Genomic DNA, 6,468 nt, shown 5'->3' on the forward strand with positions numbered 1-6,468 from the left:
AAAAAAGATATACAAACTGAAAACAAACATGAAAAAATGCTCATCATCACTAATAATCAGGGAAATGCAAATCAAAACTACACTGTGATACCACCTTACCTCTGCAAGAATGGCCATAATTAAAAAAATAAAAAAATAGTAGATGTTGGCATGGATGCAATGAACAGGGAGCACTTCTACACTGATGGTGGGAATGTAAACTGGTACAATTACTATGGAAAACAGTGTGAAGATTCCTCAAAGAACTGAAATAAAACTACCATTTGATTCAATAATCCCACTACTGGGTATCTACCCAGAGGAAAATAAGTCATTATACAAAAAAGATGCTTGCACACACATGTTTATAGCAGCACAATTTGCAATTGCAAAAATGCAGAACCAACCCAAATGCCCATCAATCAACGAGTGGATAAAGAAACAGTGACATATATATATATATATATATATATATATATATATATATGCACTCGTTGATTGATATACATCATATATATTGATGTATATATATGTGTATATATGTGTATATATGTATATATGTATATGTATGATATATACATATTTATCCACTCGTTGATTGATACACATCATATATATGGATATACATATATATGGATATCCATATATATGTAGTATTCCATTGTGTTTATGGATATATATATATATCAATGAATACTACTCAGCCATAAAAAGGAATGAATTAATGACATTTGCAGCGACCTGGATGAGACTGGAGACTATTATTCTAAGTGAAGTAACTCAGGCATGGAAAAGCAAACATTATATGTTCTCACTCATAAGTGGGAACTAAGCTATGAGGATGCAAAGGCATAAGAATGACACAATGGACTTTGGGGACTCATAAAAGACTACAAACATGGTCCAGTGTATACTGCTCAGGTGATGGGTGATGCGTGCACCAAAATCTCACAAATCGCCACTAAAGAACTTACTCATGTAACTAAATGCAACTTCTTCCCCAATAACCTATGGAAATTAAAAAATTTAAATATACAATAGCTAGTAATATTACAAAACACCCATATGATGCAATGTTATACCATCACTCAACAGCATTTTCAGGGCCATTTGTCCTGTAGGTGTTTAATTTATTAAATACTTATTATATGCCAAAAAAGTAAAACATGGCTTTTCTTTACTATTCAGACACTATAAGAAATTTTGAGGAACAAAGGAGATAGAGATGATGATAAGTGTGGTTGACAGAATTGGGGGAAAAAAGTGATCTTAGAAGAAATTTAAGACAGTTTAGAATAACAACACCCAAAGAGTGTAAGAAGTTTGGAGAAGCCTTATTGGAAGAGGGAATTAGAATACCTGGAGAAACATACAGTAAGAAGTGATAAAGGTCTACTGAATTGATGAGCTGGAGGAGTTGGAGGGTGAATGTTTCTTGTAAAACACTAAAATATTATTCTGGGCCTCTTTTTCCTGTTCCCAGAGGTAACTCATATCATACCTTTGTCTATAAATTTACAAGTCTATCAGACCTTTGTCTATGAATTTACAGGCCTATTAGATCTTTGTCTATTAATTCACATACTTAGTCATTTTATCCTTATTAATTTGTGTTTTTAAAATTTTTATCAAATTGGTTTCATACTGTACATGCTATTCCACAACTTGTTCTTAATAACACTGCTTAATAGTTTCATTTTAAGTGTGGTGCTTACAAAAGGTTCTAGTACCAAGTTACAAAAAGTTTCTTTCTATTGCTGGAATGTTTCTGCACTCCCCACCATTCCACTCCCCTGTCCCTAAGCAGACCCCACTTTGGTCCATGTTGAATGTATCAAACATTTTTTTTTTTTCACATTTGTTGCAATCATCACAAAAGTCAGAGAGTGCTCAGAAAAAGAGAAATGGAGATAGTGGGCCCTTGCTGGTCAAAGGCCCCAGAGATGGACCTAGAAAATGTTCAATAAAACACTGTCACTGAACTGGACCCACAGAGGACCGGGTCTGGGCACCCTGTATCAATAGCAACGCCACCCTAGCCAGTCTCAGGCACCAAAGAGGAACTTAAAACTTTTGGAAAAATATTCCTCCAAATATGGTAACCCTGAGCTCCAGCTTCCCCACTTCCCATGGAGTTGACCAGAATCCCAGAGGAACTCGACAGTTGAGCCTATAGAGCCAGACCCACTGCTGTAGTTTCAGAGTGGTCTGGCAAGTGCATCACTCTGGCTTGCTGGCTTTTTTGTTTGTTTGTTTCCTGCACAGTGTGGAAGATTGGTACACCAGAATGTACCAATGGTGCAGGCACATCGATGTGTTGTGCGTGTGTGTGTGTGTGTGTGTGTGTAAAATGTTGTTTTCATACAATATTGGAGGGTACATGATATGATATCAACATGATTTATCATGGGGATATTAAGATTGATCACTTGGTTAAGGTGGTGTTTGCCAGGTTTCTCACCGTAAAGTTATCACTTTTCCCTTTCCATACTCTATTTTTTGGAAGCAAGTCATGAAATCCCGCCCACACTGAAAGAGGGAGAGGGATAAGCTCCTGAAAGTGGGAGTAGCTACATGACTTATTTATATTTTCCTAAGAAAGATTTGTTATTTAATTGTTCATTTATGTCAGTATAAACTCATATATATTATATACTTTGGGTTATATTTCAATGCCACATTATTTAGTTGCTCAAATTATCTCAGCTTTGGGGGCTCTTTTTGGTTGGCTCCCCTATCCCTTTGACACGTCTCTATACTTTGGATGGAGCTAAGAAAGGTAGGTATGAATACTAATATTCATATCTTCATTTGAATATACACACACAAACATCACTGTAATTATTTCTGTATCTATGTAGCTATCTTTCTGGTTAATGATGAGTTCATACTGATGTCTCTGACTCTAATTCAGAACCACAGTACTTATTCTAGGCTTCCTCCTTGCCTCTATGACAGCAAGAAACTTCTCTTCTACTATCTAGCCTCCATCTACCCATTTCTTCCACCTCAGGATGCATGTAAAGGAGTTTCAGAGTTATAAACCCATTCCTCCATGAAAATCAAATTTACTAACTAGAGTGCAGTGTTTATGTACAGTTCCTTTTGTCTTTAGCCATACGGTTTCCAGTCAAAACATTATTCTCCAAAGTCATGTAGGTCAGCTCCATTTTTGCCTTACCATCTTCTGTGAAGTTATGACAGGTGACTTTGGGTGGCTCATTCACACTGAACACAAAATAAGTTTAGGGCTCTGGCCTTTGACTTGCCTTTGGGCTTGAGCTGTATGTGTGGGCCACCCAGTAGCTCTTTCCACCTAAGTAGGCTTTGCCTACAATACATAAAGGTAGCAGCAGTGGTGACAGGTATCCTTTACCCAGTGCATTCTCTGCCACAGGTAACCAGGGTGGTCACTCCATTTCTCTACAGATTCCACATCAATTGTCATGCAGTCTTTGAAGGTGACCATGCCTATCTCTTCTAAGGGCTTTGAAGACCATGGGTTTGCAATACCAGTGGACCCTTCCAGTGGATGTCCTCTCTTGCCTCCATCAACATGGTTACATTATGCTTCCCTGGGTTGGTTTTAAAGTCCTGCCAAACATTTCTTGGGGGAATGTGAACACTCTTTTTGTTTCACCTTAGGCCTCTCACCTATTCTTTCTGTTGGTAGTTGTGTGTGGAAGGCAGGGGTGTAAGTAACATTAAAATAGGTCACATTGTAGAAATGCTGGGATCACATCCTAAGAATTTAGGAGAAAATGTGGTCGAAAAATGTGTTGTTCTCTTTATATTAAGAAAGTCTGAGTAGTAAATTTAACATGACAGAGATTTGCATTTGTGCTTATTATCAGTGAAACACAAGAGTCACTGGAAGCCAGAATTGAGGGTGACGTGATGGATGATGCAACATAAATAATGATGTAACCAGCTTTAAATTAAATCAATGGTAATAGAGAACTGTAGAGACAAGAAGATTTATTTGTTTCAGTACAAACAACCTCCAAAGAGACATTGTGTCTTGAGTAATAACAGCATTGCTACTTTGTTTTTTTGAGATGGGAGATATAAAGTTAGCCTGGAATGAAATGCATTTGACAATAAAGAAGATAGTTTCACCTCAGGATAGTACCAATAGGTACCATCAGGGTACCAACAGGGTACCAACAGGGTAGACCTGAACAGGAAGAGAGGGTGCCTGAACATTAAGAAGAATCTTCATGTGCACCAATTGGACAGTAAGCAACTATGTCAGTCTGGCTTCTATACTCGTTATTCTAAATCTTAATAGATTAATATACTTTACATGAGTGCATGCTGGTGTTGCATAAATCAGAGGGCACTATTAATGTAAAATAAAATGTGAAGGGTGCCTCCTGGAATTTAGCAACATGGGTTACTTTTGTTACTATTATTAACATTTTAGGGATTTGGTTTATGAAAGGGCAGCTGAGATGGTGATAAGACAGCTATTTTGTGACAGATGTGCTGGATACATGGAAACTACACATGGAAGCCCATCATTCCTACCTTTCCCTTCTGACCTAACAAGTCTCTTTGCTCTTCTTAATTACTTTACAAAGTCCAGACCTGACTACCCTTCCAATCTCTTTTTTCTTCCTGCCTTCAATGCCCTAATCAGTTTGAACTTCATACTATTCATTAGCACACCATGCTTTTCATGCTTGAGTTCCTATTATCTGGAATGTCTTTCTTTGTCTTTTTCATCTGTTTAATCCAGCTGAAATGTTACCTTCTTTGAGGAAATTTTTCTGAACAGAGTTGGTCATTTCTTTCCTGATGGTCTTTGACTCTTTGAACCTGACTTATTGCAGCGCTCACATTCTTTTTAAAAAATTCATGTTAATATCCACATTTATATTTTATTATAATAATTGTAGATTTTATATCTACTTTAAATATATACGATCTGAATCCTAGGGCTTGAATTTGAACACACAAGGTTCTGAACCCTGAAAGCTGACTCATTTAATGGTATCAGTTCATTACGTATGTCTCTCTTCAACTAGATAGTGTTTCTCATCAGAAGGGATCATGAATTAGAAGTCCATGTATCTCCCCGGTACTTAGTGTAACCTGGTACATAGTGAGTATGCAATTAAAATTAGATGAATAAATTAATTTATACCGTGGGCTTTAAATATGCTAAACTACAAATCACAGAATCCTGACTGCAATAATTTCCTGGACTTCCAAAATAGCATATATAGTATATTGAATTTTATAAATATTTGAATCATGAAAATTTGTGCTTTAAGAAAATAACCATGATTAATTTTATTTTTCAAATGTGAATAATACAAATTTCTCCACATTAAGAAGTATCAAGAACTGCGTGTCCAAACGTGGCAGACATAGTAATGTCTCATATGGTGGTGTTGCTTTTGTATCACTTTAATTGGTTTAGAATTATCCAAATTATCTCTCTCGTGTGAGTAACTGATGAACAAATACATGAATACATGGATGGCACCAAAAAAAGAACTTTGGCATTTTGATATTTATCTGTTGGGGAAGGTAGAATCTTCTGACCAATGAAATATTTTATGTTAATAAAATGTTATGTGTGATGGTTGATGTACGGGGGGGTAATAGTCATTTGCCCATTTTACTTAATTCATGTGTATGCTGTGTAATTTCTTCAACACTAGAGTGTGAAGCAGTTACTTGGACAATGTCTGAAAAATACTGCATACAAATGAACAAATTACTTTTCCATATTTACTCTCTGTCTCCACTTAGGTCTCACTCAGTTCTTTTTGTTGCAAAAATCTTTATTCATTTGTTCAATTGATATCTGTGCCCTGGAGACTGGTTTCTTAAAACCCCAGCTAAGAGTGTCAAGGGACGAATTGAAATAAGGAGCTATTTGAAATAAGAATTGAAATAAGGGGTGTTGTAAATACCAAATAGAGGAAGTCCATCCTGTTTGTGTGGGGAGAGGTCCTCATCTACCTCAGGTGGAGTAATTTGGTTGCTGACTTGAAGAGCCATCCAGTTGAGTATTAGGAGTCACAAATACCTTCAAGTGATGGAAGAGGACACCTGCAAGGCAGACACATGCTCCCAAGCTTCCAATGAGGTTATCCCATGTCTTTGGGCTTGGCACTGGGACATTAGAGCAGAGCCTACAAAGGAGCAGAGCATAGAGTTTAGCTCCAATGGCTGCCAAGAAGACTATGTGCCAAAATTAGGATGCTTCTGCACTATAGGAAAGATGATCTCTTGGTTTTAAAAACTGTAATAGAAAAAAAAATTGTAGAACACCACAAACAACACCCAAATACTAGCTCTACTTATTCTTTCCACTGCCTGAAGGATTGGCTCTTCTATACTCAGAACAGTCTTGGATGACACAGCTGGCCTCCCTAACTTTGTGATGGGGCAGACAACAGATTCCATGTTTGGACAATGCTGACTCAATGCGAAGATGACCAGGAGGCATTGAGAATGACAGTGGAGATTTCT

The sequence above is a fragment of the Pongo abelii genome, chromosome 3 (genome assembly GCF_028885655.2).
Source record: "Pongo abelii isolate AG06213 chromosome 3, NHGRI_mPonAbe1-v2.0_pri, whole genome shotgun sequence".
Taxonomy (NCBI): Eukaryota; Metazoa; Chordata; class Mammalia; order Primates; family Hominidae; genus Pongo; species Pongo abelii.